This window comes from Pollicipes pollicipes, unplaced genomic scaffold, assembly GCF_011947565.3.
Source record: "Pollicipes pollicipes isolate AB1234 unplaced genomic scaffold, Ppol_2.1 Scaffold_4881;HRSCAF=5763_pilon_pilon_pilon, whole genome shotgun sequence".
In the NCBI taxonomy this organism is placed as follows: domain Eukaryota; kingdom Metazoa; phylum Arthropoda; class Thecostraca; order Pollicipedomorpha; family Pollicipedidae; genus Pollicipes; species Pollicipes pollicipes.
Window position 1 is genome coordinate 30,363,544 of NW_023596576.1, and position 15,932 is coordinate 30,379,475.

The window sequence follows — 15,932 nt, forward strand, 5'->3', positions numbered from 1 at the left end:
AGGCCCATCTGCCAAATGTTCCATATCTGGGCCCTGCTTCTGTCCGCCGTCGGTGGTCATTGCCCTGGCGCGGATGCCTCCCGCATGACTGACTGCGAGCTGATCGTATGGCTACTTTGTTCCATACTTTTGGATCGGCGCTGCTACTACATGATGAAACATGTGTTGGACACGTGCAACAGTATGTTTTCCGAATAGCCTTCCCTTCTACCATCCATCGCAGAAAAATAGCCTCCGGGAAGCTGTCCACATTAGGTATGGAATAATCCAACGGACACTTCATTGTCCATCATGCAATGTACGCAATTTGATCTGCTTTTGTGTGTAGGCAGGGACGTAGCCAGAGCGTTGCCAAGGGGGAACACATGGTTGACAAAAGCCCATCTTATGGTGATCCCTCCTAAATTCCCGGGATATAGCTTGCTGGTTAACAAGGGACACTATTTTCTTCGTTTTATTGTTATTTTTACCTTGTAACCCGGACAGAAACCAGGAGCTACCGCGAGCGGAATTCTACGTGTATTTTGAGGTAAATAAACTGCGAAATTAACCGCTGAACGACTGCATGGAATAAATCACCGGTGGTCTTAATTTACAATGATTTAGCTGACTCTAAGCCGATAGAATTCAGAAGCCTTGTCAGAATTTTCAGCTGGGTTCTACAGACATTTAAGACATCGCGAAGGCAGATTGTAGATCGATGTGTTTGATCCAAATTTCAAGATGAAAATTTGCAGATCGAGTGGTCAACAATGTGTATTAACATGGCCAGGCCATGTTTGTCTGGAAATGTTCACCATTCAGTTAGAATATATTAGTGGTTCAATTTATGGGACATGCTTTTTAACATGAGCGCTCGCAAATCTTAGCAACAAAAACCTCAGCACCAGGCGTTGCAGCCTTCATTTTCTGCGGAGCGTTAGCCCAGTAGCTTACTTTTAACCGTGGCCCACCGGTGGACGAAAATCGTGACGCTTCTGAAATGATTACTTTTTATCACTGTAATCGATTATTAATATAAGTTATGTGACGTAATTTTGAGCATGCGCACTCCAAAGTCTTAGAAACACAAGCCTCGACACCAAGCGTTGCAGTCTCCATAGGCTGCGCAACGTCGGCTTAGCAGGTGATGCCAAGCTGTGGCCAACGGGTGGGCGAAAATGACGACGCTCCTGAAAAAGTATTCTAAAATATTCTAAAAGTATGGAGCGCATATTTCACGTGTGCAATTTTTGACTGATGAAAAGAACGAATTTGCCCTTAAAGCACGGTGAAGTGGAGCTGGAATCTGGTGATTAAACTGGAAGAGTGAAGGTAGGTTCCTTACTTTTCGTGTTTTTGCAAGTATTTATCTATCCAGAAGACAGATTAACACGACGCCCGCCGCCTGGTGGCACTTGCAGTGGCCGAAACTTTTTTGGTTCTCCGGAAGCTGCAACCCAGACCATTCTTGTCCTTGCTCTCTAGGTTGCGGGCGGGTGTGCTCAAGCCTTTTGATGTACTTTGCTTCACTAGTACATTCTGAAAAAATGAGCGTGCTCAGGCAAACATGGCATGAACTTGCTCGCCTTTAAGCTTGTTTCGATCCATCCTTTTCAACAGTAATGAGATCCCACTCTACTCAGCAATAATGAGACTCATTTCCTTCCGGGTAAGGGCCCCTTGAGTAAAGCATCACGGGCACATTACCGTTCCCAGTCAAGGGCTGAAGGGCCTTCCATCGCAAAGCGTCTTCTGGCTATCATTCTGGCGGCACCGGGTGGGATCGCCTGGTCGATCCGGAGGCCATTAGAAGGATATATCATACCACATTGTTCCCATCCCTGACACGGGAGGCCTTCTGACCCGCGCAGTTAGCCCCGGATCAGCACAGGAACCCTCATTGACGCAACAACGTCCCTGATCACCGCAGATAGTCCATTATTTGTCACATAGACTCTAGCTCCGTGCTTTTCTGTGTTCTTCAGAGATATTGAGTTTTCCGTGATGGTAGATTGTAGATGAAATGGGGTTCCTAATTCTATTAATATGGCTAACCCATGTTCGTCTTAATATGATCAAGACCATGTCATTAACTGATTACTGAAAAGAAAACTACGTAATATGGTGATGAACATGCGCGCTCCCAAGTCATAGCAACAACAGCCTCGACGCCCGGCGTTGCAGTCTCCATCGCGTGCGGCGTCTGCCTCGCGGTTGTTACACTAAGCGATGGCCAATGAGTAAACGAGAAAGATGACGCAGCAACGCATCTTAGGGGCAATGTCTGGTGAACTAGGTAAATCGGCATGCATGTTATATGTAGTGCAAAAGTAAGCCAAATGCAACCTTAATCTGAAAAGTGGAGGGGGTGGGGCAGTTAACATTGGAAGCCCCACACCTTGAAAAGTGGGGGGGGTCCATGGTCCCCTGGCCCCCCGTTCCTACACCAATGGTCTCAACATACCGAAAGTAAAATGCACAGAATAGAGCAGAATCCACAATATATGGTATATGGTTCCGTACGCACAGGACGCACACAAAATGTCTTGTACTCTTTTTTCCGGTGAAATTGTATGTGAGAAGAATAATGCATGGCACTCAGGCTTGTTTAATGAACACCTGGGGACACATCTACGGAGAGCGTACGCTCACAATTAGGAGAGGAAGAAGTCGACATACGTGCACCAATGGCACACATTATAACATACTTAAACTTTTAGGTGCACATTTCAGCAACGGCATAAGACAACGCGGACCAAGGATATAAGAATCGCTGCGTGTCGGTAAACGTTGACAGAGGATAAACTCGCAAGCACCATCGTGAAATGCTGATTGTTACATACTTGTCTGCTGATTGATTTTGACACTGATTTCCTGTGGCGAATTGCTTTCTGATCTGTGCTACAGTCCATCGAAACCTTCCGACCCAGCCATTGATGTCTCGTGCAAGCTTTATCATAGTGCCGTGTGCCTTACATTAGTATATAGAAGCTTGCATGCTTGATTATTTTAATACTTTTTCTTGTGAGGATCTGCACAGATTTGCAACAGTTGCGATCATTCGCAGGCCTTTTGAGTCGCGCGTTATGCGGTAACTTATTCACAGGTGACCACGTGCACTACCTGGAACTATGGATTTGTCATAATATTTTGGAAATATTGGCATAGAATCTTGGCGTAGCCACGGGCCTCCCGGTATTCTGACGTCCCTGTGTTTTGGCATATATTTCATAATTGTGAGAAAAAATCGTGCGTGCGTGCGTGCGTGCGTGCGTGTGTGCGTGTGCGCGTGTGTGTTACGGTACTGTTTTAAACTTTAACGGTTAGCACACGTGTAAGCGTTGCCTTTTTCTTTAAGCGATTGATAGATTTCTAGGTTTGCTCTCATGCGATGAACAGAGGCAGTGTCACCGACTTCCCTTGTGGGGCGAGCATATCTAAAAAACCGAGGTTGTCCTCAGATTTCGCCCATCTTACAGACTAACTTCCTAGATACATGAAACTAAGCACAGTCATCTCTCAACCCGGCGGGATCTCATGACATGACTGGTTAATCAGTGCCTCCTATTGGACTGGTGGGACTTTTACTAGCAGAAACGCCGCCATACCTCAATCAGTTAGTGCGTGTTGCCCAGTCCACATGCTCCGGTGTGGGTTGGTTTGAGCCCCCCTGTTATTCGCTATCAGCGCTCCACATTCGCTATTTGCCCCATTTCCTTTTAGAGTCTCATCTGGGGGAGTAGATGGTTCTTCCGAAACCTCCTGAGCGTGGGCAATCCGAGTGTGGGTATTCCCCGTATAGATCTGCCGGGCATTGAGCCTTCCGAACATAGTTTTTCTGACCCTCATCTTTCCCAGCTCGGGAGACAAGCTCACCGTTGCTGCTTCGTCAACGGCGAAATTGTTTCGTTGCTTTATGAGTTACTGGCTCGGGGATTGAATGGACAGCCGTAGAGGACAACAGCCATGTTTTGACAACTTGGACGTATTTCTATGCGTTTGGCCCCCCATTTAGGATTACTTGTTCACGGCTTGATCGGTGTCACGTTTACGCACTGAAACTAGACTTCAACACAGTTAAACATTTACGCACTCCCCTATTCTGGATTTTTCTTGTCGACATAGATTTGCATGAATATTAATTCATGATCCAGTTCAATGAGGCCTCACATGTCACATGCATCGGTGCCCGCTCCAAAAGGACCAGGCCTGGAAGCCCCCCCCCCCCCCCCCCCTGAAAGGAGACCCCATGTTGTTCAGGAAGTCCTCTGGAAAAGCCTTTCCTCAACTTATATCTCCTGGCGCCCCTGACAGACCCAACAAATTGATGTGGGGAATTCACATCAATGAAAAGTCTTCACCCATTTGTTGATGCATCAGCTAATTGTTCTAAATGGTATCATGTGCAGTATCTTGACCACAAATGGCTATTCGTTGTACCATATCCTATGATTTGTAATGTAGCGTGCTTTGTAATATGTTACACCTCTGACCTAGATCCCAGTGATAATTGATCAGAAACAGGCCGTTGACCCGGTAAGAAGCATAAATTATTGATACCCATACTTTCCCCTTTCTTGCAAGGTTTACTTCTTTGGACGCTGTAGGCCAATTGTGGTGGAAATGTGACAGCGATCGTTTAGAATAAACAGCAGTTGCAACAAGAGGTTCTAGTTGCATAAGGCTATGACCAAACAGCGAAAACGCCCCAGTCAGACATAGAGCAAGTTCCACGACAGCTAAGGGCAACGCTGCGACACTTTCACACTTGCAACGATCACTCGCAAGTCGAGCGCGGCCTCGCCTACCAACAGCATCTGACACCATCTCTGCACCGGCGTGGGAAATTAATCTGTTGCCATGCGACCCCCCGACCGCACGCCAGTAGTGTTCGCATTGGCGTCGACTGTTTGCGCTCGGCCGACGCTGGGCGGGGCAACGCCGCCTACCAATAAGGGCGACTATTCACGGCCTGGCGGCCGCGCCAAGAACTATTTTGGAAGCTCTGGTTCTTGGACATTCTGTACCTTGGACAATACGTACATTGGACATTCCGTACTTTGGACATTCTGTACCTTGGTCATTCTGTACACTGGGCATTATGAAACGGGCCCCTTCTACCCTGCGCCATTTTGGAAGTTATTTCTCATCTTGGACATTGTGTGCCTTGGACATTATGAACTTTGGACATTCTGTACCTTGGACATACTGCACTTTGGACATTCTGTACCTTTGGACATTCTGTACCTTGGACAATATGAACGCCTCCCGAGAGGCGAGGTCGTCCCCCTGAGCGATACGGCGAATGAACCGTGTAGTCTGCACGATGTGTGGGGGGGGGGGGGGGAGGCGGACACCTATGGACTCGCAAGCTGGAGAGATAGTGTGGTGTATTGCGGTACTGGTGCGCGCGCCTGGGCGTGCCTGGGCACGCCCCTGCGGCCGACCGCCGGAGGCGGCGGCCGACGTGCCGCCGCGGTCAGCGGTCACCGGGACGCCAGTCTTCTGATGCCGGTGAGAGCGCGCGTATATCGCATAGGCTTACTTAACCATGGCACAACTACCTAAGATACCTTGAATTGTATACAGGTCTGTGCCTTGCACAAGGTATAATATTTTAATTATATATGCAACATGTTTGTGATACGTCATTTACATGCAACCATAAAGCTTACCTTAAATTAGGAACCAGCAGCAAATGATACATTCAGATATAACAGGTTCTCTGAACCCGTTATTCGTTCAGTTAAGCTAAGCAGTGTGACCTATTTCTGCATCTTTTTCATAACCATATTCTGAATGCAAGATGATGAATGTCCCTGAGAACTCCTGTTGTATAGCTATACATGTCTGTCTTTAAAAAAAATCAGTTGATGACTAGTGTAGGGTAACAACAAAGACCATGACCACATCTAGCCCACATTCCCTTGGTGAACCTGAGGACCTGATATCTTTGCCAATCATGTTTAAGATATATTCATTGAAGAACCGTTACAAGTTACATTTTAGACTTGTGGCCATATAAGGAACAACACAACAAATGGTATGAAACAACATGATATGTAATGAGAAACGAGTGATCTCTTTAAACCCGAACTGTTATCATGAGCATAAGCCTTGACTCGACCTGTTTGTAAAGCCCCAGTGATCAGGCATTGGTGTTTACATGCTGACTATGCTTAATGAAACCGTGCCTTTCCTTTATCTCACCAGCTGATCATGACGTCACTGATCTGCTATTCTACCTTTTATATCCGTCTTGTATGAATTTCACGGTGTCACTGGAGTATTGAACAACCATGGTAATGTTTGCTTTGAACATATGCACTATTCCAGTTTCTTTGTCAAATATTATCAATTTGTATGCCGTTTATTTAAATATAAAACATGAAACCGGAGTCTATGTGACAATTATTGGACCGCCTGCGGCGATCAGGGGTGTTGTTGCGTCAGTGAGGGTTTCTGTGCTGGTCCAGGGCCAATTGCGTGGGTCAGAAGGTCTCCCGTGTCGGGGAGGCCTTCTGAACAAAGTGATATGATATATCCTTCTTCTGGCCTCCGGACGGACCAGGAGATCCTGCTCCCTGTCGTCAGAACGACAACCAGAAGACGCTTCGCAATGGGGCGGAGTGACCCTTCAGCCCTTGACCGGAAACGGCAATGTGCACCTGGTGTTCTACTCAGGAGGCCCGTTGCTCGGAAAGAAATAAGGGGTCTCGTTATTGTTGAGTAGAGTGGCGGTCTCATTATCGTTCAGCGCAGTGGGTCGAAATGATCTTAAAAAACGAACAAGGCCATCCCATGTTTGCCTGAGAATGGTCATTTTACAGAATGCATCTGTGAAACAAATAATATCAAAAGGTTTGAACATGCTCGCCCACAGCCACGAGAGCAAGGACATCGATGACCTGGGCTGCGGCTTCCGCAAAACCGAACGGCTTCGGCCACTGCAAGTGCCACCAGGAAGGCGTCGTGCTAATCTGTCTCCTGGACAGATTAATAATTACAGAAACACGAAACACAGAAATACTTCCTTTACTCTTCCAGTTCAACTTCTAGATACCAGCCCCACTGCGCGGTGCTTTAGGGGCCAATCCGTTCTTATGATTAGTCTAAAAATCTGCCCAGAGCCCAGACTGCCTTCTTAATGTAAGATTTGATGCCATGAAGCGTTCGAAGATACTGCCTTCAGAAGCGAAATGATTTTCGCCCACACTTTGGCCACGGTTCGGTATTAGCCGCTGGGCCGACGCTGCGAAGACTACGGAGGCTGCAACGCCCGGGGTCGAGGTTTTTTTCTAAGATTCTCGGTCGCGCATGCTCAGAATTACGTCACATAACTTGTACTTCTAATCGGTTTATGTGTTAAAAGGCAACTATTTTAGAAGTGTCATCATTTTCGTCCACCCGCGGGCCAACGCTAAAAGTTAACCGCTGGGCTAAGGCTCCGTGGACTATGGAGACTGCAACGCCTGGTGCGGAGGTTTTTGTTAAGATTTTGAGGACGCGCGTGTTAAAAAGCGCGTTACATAAACTCCATCAGTAATCGGTTCTGACTGAATAGTGCACATTTCCAGGCAAGCATGGGTTGGCCATGTTAATATACATTGTTGGCCACTCAATCTGCAATCAAATTTTTATCTTCAAATTTTGATCAGACATGTCGATCTAATTTACTTTCGCGATGTCCTTAATGTCCGTTGAACCCAGATAAAAAATTCTGGCAAAGCTTCTGAATTCTATCGGTTTACAAATCGTTGCGTTGAATGATGGGCAACGTCCATTGGGTCGATTCATATCTAAGGTACGCAGCTTCCCGGGGGCTATTTTTCTGCCGTGGTGTGGTGTGAGGCAAGATAATTCGGAGAAAGATACCGTCGCAGGCAAATGTTTTACACATCAATTGGTAGTAATGGTGATCCAGAAATATGCAACAAAACAGCCATGCGATCAGTTCGCAGTCAGTCATGCGGGAGAAAGTCCGGCCGGGGCAGTGGCCGCCGACGGCGGACGGGAGCAGGGCCCAGATAAGAAACATAAGACAGATGGACCTTTATTACGTCGCTTGGTTCTTAAAAGAGAATCTCTGGTTTTATGTTTTTGTCATATTGTTTTTGAAAATGTCAAGCTTCCCAATTTGGTTCCACCTAGAATACTGCGACAAGTCTTACATTTTGAAAAGAAGCCAGCGAAATCAAAGCGCATGAAAAATCTGTCACTGTGTGAGCCTACGGGCTAAAATCTGTCTACGGGCTTATGCTGTAATTGGGTTGGAGGGCCCATCGTTTGGTACTGGGGGTCCTGACTAGCACAGGACTCTTTCATTTCCTTAATGTGAACAATCGCCAAAAGCTCTCATGTTTCCTTTTATTGTCCGAGGGCTCCAGCCAACGCAAGAAGCCCTCTTTCATTCGGGGTCTCGTCCCCGTCCCTGTTGAGCAAATCTTCCCCGGACCGAATCGAAGCCCATCGTTGACAACGTATACTCTGCCAGGCACTGTGGGCACCTGAACGACACAGGAGCCCCGCATTGTTGCCGTGGCCCCGACCAATGTAAATCGCGGGCCCGGCCTTGTCCCTGCTTGGGAAATGGGTCCCAAGGACACAGATGGACATGGAGGCGACTGTTTGGGTCCGTGTCCAGACGAAGTCATACCTCGAACAATGTAATGAAAGTAAACGCCGGCGCACTCCACTTTACAATGGTCCATTGGACTCTTTCTAAACCGAGAGAACTGAGGTGCTCATCATAATTTTTAGCTGGCTTCTACAAGGGTACTATGGACCGCGCGAATGTAGATCTACATCAAAATAGGTCAACAATTTGTGTCAGCTTGGCCAAGCCATTTTTGTCAGGAAATCTTCAACATTCAGTCATAATCAATTAGTGACACGAATTATGTTCGCAGTTTTTAACATGCGCTCTCACAAATCCCAGGAACAAAAATATCCACACCAGGCGTTGCAGTCTTGTACGCCGCGCAGCGTTGGTCTTGTAGCTAATATTAAACCGCGGCCAGCGGTTGGATGCAAACGGTGAGGCATCTGAGAGACGTACCTTAGAACGCTTTGGGACATCAAACCGTACATTTGGAAGGCACTCCGGGTGTGTGTTTCACCCGTGCAATTTTTAGATTGATGTTAAGAGCGGATTGGCATTTACAGCACCGCGAAGTGGTGCTGGCTGATAGTGGAACTGGAAGCGTAAATAGAGAATATCTTCTTTTCGTGTTGCTGTAACTGTTCATCTGTCAGGATGACAACCTCAAAGTTGTAAAAAAGATTTATTTTTGAATGGTGCGAATAACTTTTGAGGAACATGCAAAACCATTATTTCACGATTGTCGTTCTTGCTCGCGCGGGGCGCGTTTTGTTGCATGCACTGGCCAACGCCATTCGGTTTTCCGGAAACTGCAACCCAGGCCATCACTGTTCTTGATTCTGAGATTTCCGGCGCGCAGGCTCAAACCTTTTGACGTAATTTGTTTCATGAATCGATTCTGCAAAGGTATGAACATTCTCAGGCAAACATGGCGTGGCCTTGTTGGTTTTTAAACTCATTTCGACCCACTCTTTTTAACATAAATGAGACCCCTTATTTCCGGGCAAGGTTGTCCCTTCAGTAGAACACTTGGAGGCACTCTACTGTTCCCGGTAAGGGCTGAAGTACCATTCCGTTCCACTGCGGGGTGTCTTCCGGCTGTCGTTCTGGGGACACGGGGAGGGACCCCCTGATCTATCCGGAGGCCCTTAAAAGGATATGATATACATACACACACACACACACACACACACACACATATATATATATATATATATATATATATATATATCATATCATATCGCATTAGTCCCTTCCTGACGCAGAAGGCCTTCTGAGCCGCGCAGTTGGCACTGGATCGACACAGGAACCCTCATTGACGCAACAACATTCATGATTGCCACAGGTGGTCCAATAACTGGCGAATGGACCCCAGTTCGGCTTAACGGGTCCATACTGGAATCGGACTGGAGGGCCAGCTGTTCGGTTCTGGGGACCCTAAGTCAGGGTTCCTGACTGGCACAGGACCTTTCCATTGTCTCAATGTGAACAGTCATCATGTGCTACAATGCTGCCTTTCATTGTTAGAGGGCCTCGACCAACGCAAGAGATCCCCTGTAATTCGGGTGGGGGGGGGGGGGGGTCCCGTCTCCGTCCCTGTTGAGCAAGTGTTCTCTTGACCGACCCGAGGCCCTTGGTTGACACAGAACATCCTGTTAGGCAATGGTTCTTGACCGACACAAGATGCAGGGGCCCGACCAATGCAAATCACGGGCCCGACATTGTTCCTGCTTGGGAAATGGGCCCTTAGAGATCAGGCCGACACGAAGCCGGCTGCTCGGTATTGGTGATCTCTGGCGGACATAAGACGCTCTGTCTTAGGAGTCACAAATCGGTGCAGGAGACCCTCTAACTGACGTTTGAAATCACAGCACTATTAGAGGAAGTACTAAATATGACCTACAGCCATCCCCTTGGGCCCTTCATTCTTTCCATCGGGCCCCTGATCTTTGGACCCGAGGGTCCCCTCATACCCCCTTCGGACTTCCTCAAACAAAGCCTGTGACCGACTCGGGCCACCAGCTGGTACATGACCCCCGGCTAGGCACTGTGGGCCTGTGATCGACGCAGGGCTCCATCCATTGTTTCAGGGGCTCAGACCAATGCAAGTCATGGTCCCTGGCCTTGCTCCTGCTTGACAAATGGGCCCCTCGGGTCCAGACTGACAGGGAGCCAACTGTTCAGTGCTCGTGGTCTCTCGCCGACCGAGACAGTTGCATCGTCTCAGGGGGTCTTCAAATGGTGCAAGAGGACCTCTCACTGACATTTTAGGTCGCGGTCCGTAGGGTCGCGATTCTTGTTGTGATCTACAGCCAGTCCTCCGGGCCCCTGTGCCCTCCAACCGAGCTCTTGATCGTTAGTTCTGTCGGGCCGCCCGGACCCCTCTTTGGACCTCACCGAACACTGCCCTTGCTCGGCTTGGGGCTCCTTGCGAGCCAGGACCCCTTGTTAGGCACTGCGGGCCCTTGACAGATACAGGGGTACCGACCAGTGTAAACTTCTGCCCTCCGGCTTTGTAGCTAATTGGGAAGTGGACCCTCAGGCTTGTATTGACACGGAGCTGACTGTGTGATACTGGTGGTGCCTGAACGACATATAGGCCCATTCCGACTCAGGGGTCCCCGACTGGCGCAGAGGGCTCTCTGACTGTCATTAGAGGGTCATTCCTGTAGGATGGAGACCCTGAATAAGACCCGATCAACACTTTGTGCCTTTAAGCCTTCGGGCCCTTGATCGTCGGTCCCGGTGAGCCCTCTAGGTTCTTCGGGCCTCCTTGAACACTGCCTCCGGCCGACTCGGGCCCCTTGCCAGCACAGGGCTCCTGTTGGGCGTTGTGGGGTCCCTGATAGACGCTGAGGCCCCGAACAGTGCAAATTGCTGACTCCCTAACGTCCCTGCTTGGGGAATGCGCCTGCCCTCAGCCCCATGATGCCAACACGGAGCCGACCGTGCGGTGCTGGTGGTGTCTGCCTGACATATGTAATGTATACGTCTCCGGTGCCCCTGATCAGCCGCGCAGGGCCTTCTGCCTGGCATTGGAGGGCACGTCGGAGCTAAATGGGGGCCCCGTGCCCCCTGTGAACCCCCCCCCCCGCCCTCTCTGTGTGCGCTTCTGGTCGAGACAACCCACGCCTTTTCTTCTTCTTGCGCATTAAACGATGCGCGGCACAGCACAGTCCCCTCTCCTCCCACCTTTAATGAAGCGCGAGGAGCTTGGTGTAGGAGGTCTGGTGCGTCTTTCGGCACCGACCACTCATTCCAACAGGCGTATAGTTCATCCTTTGGTCCTATATTGTCTGGTTCTAAAAAAGGAAAATCGAAAAGTTAGCGCCGTTTCCCACCACAAAGCCACACGATTGGCAGCATCAGATGAAAATAAAGTTATCCTTGGGACTTTCTGCACACCGGGCTAACTTTCCCACATCCCGCCTCGAGGGTGCGCGCATGCTCACTGCCCGCTCCGGGAACTACTTGCACCGGGCGCCAGTGGTCGTGGAGCGGTGCGCGCGGGTGCCCGCGGTCGCCGCGTGCGGTGAGGATAGGACGCCGTTGCGTTTGTTTTAGTGTTTTGGGCATTAGCTTGAAGGCGAGTGATATGTATATGCGGAAATAGCGTGCCGCATATCAGACCCAGCCATGGATTTAAAGGCGGGTTCTTGGATGGCCTGCATCCTGCTGGTTTTCTATTTGGATCCGTCTCAAGGTAAGCCGCAGGCTCATCCTGCTATTGCCTCGCACAGTCCGCTATGAAGCAGGCCCCGACTACGGCATTTAATGCCCGGAACCCGCAGCGGTGCGCCTGCTTGCGCGAATTCGGTGCCTAAATGCGCTTCGTACGCTCCTCCGCGTAGGGCTCCTCGTGCTCCTCCGCGCAGGACCCCTTGCGCTCCTCCGCATGGGGGAGACTGGTTGGGATCCAGTTGCGATATTTAGCGGTACGCTTACCACATTGCTGGGAAGGAAACGCCTGGCGACCCCGACGTTGGCCTGGCCGGGCCCACAAGGAAAACATCTTGTGTTACTTTTACTGTAAAGAGCCGTAGCATTCTGGCTCAAGATCGCAATCTTTTTTATTACAATAAGCTCGAACAACGCGTATTTTGCCACGCTTGCCCAAGGAACAGAGTATGGAATATATGACGACGCCGAGTGTTATACGTGGTGTATTACTGCATCATACTGGGAAGACATGGGTATGGGGGTACATTCTATAAACCAGTTGGTGCTTGGGATTACCGTGTGCAGTTGGTTCAGCAAAATTCTGGCCTCAGCATGACGCTATGAGGGCAGAAACAGTCCTACCTGCAGCATGGCCGTAACATTGCAGTCGGGAACCAAACGCTGGTAGTATGTGTTTGAAGCACTTAATGCAGGAAGGCATCCTGGAAGGATGGGGGATCAGGAGTCCATCCAGGGCCAGTAACTCATCGCCGTCTTTTGGGAAGCGAAATCTCCCCCTGTCAATCCCAATCAAGTGCCAAAACTGATCGGTGAAGAGCGATTGCACATGCAATAGTCATGTGATTTCCTGTTGGCATTGTGTGATCTTTGATCGGCGGGACTGTCGAGAGCATAGTATGCTTGCGCAGTGCACAACTCAATAGATGAGAGGACCGGGTAATGCAGAATGATGGTTGTACTGGGCTGTGATGGTACGGTGCGGTGGTGTTTCGATGAGCGGATCCTTGCGTGGTTCACAGGCGTGGATGAAGGGGAGACGGCATCCTTAAAAAAGAATTACCCTTATTACGCAGAGTCTGGGAACAAAGGTCCATCTTGTGAACGACTTCCCGAATTACGGGAGGCCTGCAGATTGTGAGAAGGCCCAGGCAACCATAGAACAACCTGGATGTCGGAGAGTGCTGGGACAGAAGAACGTCCGGAGACCTCGTACATGCCTTTAAGAGACTACTAAAAGTCATTTGAGGCTATCATTGCGCAAGACGCGACTGGACTTGTGACCTGGAGACCCTGCGAGACCCTGCGAGATATGGGAACCTTGGAAAAAGTAGAAGAATCCTGTAATGGGTGCGCCCGGAGGGGGTTTGGAGCTTTGGGTGGTGATAAAGCCCGATATAAACCATGAAATGACTAGAAACCTTCCGTATTACATTCTGACTAATATAGCTTTTCGAAGGCCTTGGTGGGGAGCGTCGCAAGGAAGCATTCCATGGAGTTAAAATTTGCCTAATGAACTATTACCGTATCAACATCGTGGGGCGGAACGACCGACTTGCCACTTCCAGATCCCCGCATAAACACAACTTGGACGATTTGCGGGCAACATGCCAAGGATCCCCAAGAATGCGGAGTGCCTGAATGCGTCTGGCTCTCGATCTTTCGGAGATGATTGAGCGGACTCGAATCTAAACGTTGGCTCTCGCCCCCCCCCCCCCCCTCTCGCAACGCACGGAAGGTGGAACTCGCGGTGTTTCGCCAGTGCTCTGCGTCAAGGCCTCGCCAGTGATTAGTGTCAGTGCTCGGCAATGACCGGGGCCAGTGCCCGATGCCGACCGCCGTGCGTTCACGGGATCGGCGGCGCGTGTGGTGCGGCCCCCATGCCGGGGCGCCGCCCGGGTCCCACCAGTCCGCACCGGCCGGCGGATGTGGCCTCAAACAGCTGCTGTGCGCCCCCCCCCCCCCCTCCCCGTCCTCCTACAGAGTTTCAAACGTGATCGATTCCAGCCGTTAGACCACTTGTTGACGGGGCTCGGGGGCGACATACCCGTGGGGTACTGGAAAGAGGGGAGGACGGAACGCGGCGAGAACTCGCTCCGGCCAGACGACAGGTCTCTGACCGCGGGAACTGCAATCGGCGCGCGTTGCCGTGTCCTTTCCATCCCAACAGCCTGGATCTGACAGCTGTTGCTGGCTGGAATCGTAGCGGTTTATGCCGCCTTCAGATGTGCGGCACCACTGTTCACTAGACGGGAATGTTATAGATCAGACAGCAGGGCGGCGACTGTTGATGAGTTTTCCCTTATCGGCGTTTTCTCGCATGCTAGCGGTGGACAGAAAGATGTGACGAAATGGTTCTATCCGGGGACTTGTGGATGTGTACTTCGTTCCGTCTGTCTACGGAAAGAAGTTAGATGTCTGGTGCACAGACCCACACCGTCCATAGTCTGGTCCGTGACTCATTGTTTGTCCCCAACTACGTTCGTTATAAGCGTCATCATACCGACCAAACAACAAATAACGTAGCGACATCCTGTGACGTCACGGCGCGACTCCTCCGATGAATTGCCTCTCACTCGCCAGAGGTCCTTTGTTCCAAACACAGTCTGACAGTGGAAGTATGGCAGGTGCCCAAACAGACGCTTCCCATTTCATTCCCGATGACCAATGGGGAGGTTTCGCATGCTTTCGGCATTGGTATTTTTCCGTAGTACTCTTTTCCGGGCTATTTTTGGTTACATTATGGAGACCAGGGTGGCGCGTACGGGCCGTAGTCATCAGGCTGCAAAATTTAGGCGTCCTGATGCATAGTTGCTGTCTCGACTGTACAACCAATGGAGGGTTATTCATTTCTCTTACGCGGCCGCCTAGGAATGTAAGTTTTTGGTCCAGCTCGTGCCATCGTTCAGGTCTTCACCGCGTCCCAGTACAGGACATGATTCTCATTTAAATGGAGTGGTGATTGTGAGAAAAGAACGGAACGCTCATTTTTGTGAAGGATAGTTTATTTAAAGCTTTCCAACTGCCTGGCCTTTTTCATGTTGCCGTGCGAGCACGGATCTGCCCAGGGGCAGCACTGGGCAGCTGACCTTTGAAACATTCAAAAGTCAGCTTCGCATTGAATGAGTTGATATTGAGTTCATTATTAACATTTTCACTGGTAATATTGCGTGAGCACTAAATGATCAAGCTGAGATATTTAGTATGCCCGAATAGCTTGCCTGCTGTCTGTTGGTATGTGCCCAGTGGTGTGATTCGCAGGGGTATCGCGAGTAACGGGTTCTTGCGTAGAGGACTTCGGTACCTTAAAAGGAGCGAACAAATGATAGGGTCATTTGAGGAGCGATATCGATATCAAGTAAGTAATGCATTCGAGGCTATCAGCGGCGGACAAATGCAACCCAGAGTGCTGCCCTTTCCCACGACGGGCTCATCTGAGAGCATCAGTAGTCAGAGAACGTCGGTAGGCACGGCTTATACGGAGACGCTCTGAAGCCCTGCGGGATGGCGCGGTTGTGACTCGAGATTTCCGTCCCAATCCGCGCCTGGTTGTGTCTTGGTCACGCTCTGTCCGGTCCATCCCGGTCGCTTGTTGGACCGCTATGAAATCCATGAACAGCCCCCTGGGCGATTGATATCTGCTCGCCATCTCCAACAGCCTTCGCGGAGG

The 15,932-nt window shown here is 49.9% G+C and overlaps 1 pseudogene; it reads left to right on the plus strand.

Moving 5' to 3' along the window:
- Positions 1 to 12,084: 12,084 nt before the first annotated feature.
- LOC119100237 (neurogenic locus Notch protein-like) overlaps positions 12,085 to 15,932 on the plus strand; it is a 32,310-nt pseudogene continuing 28,462 nt past the window's right edge.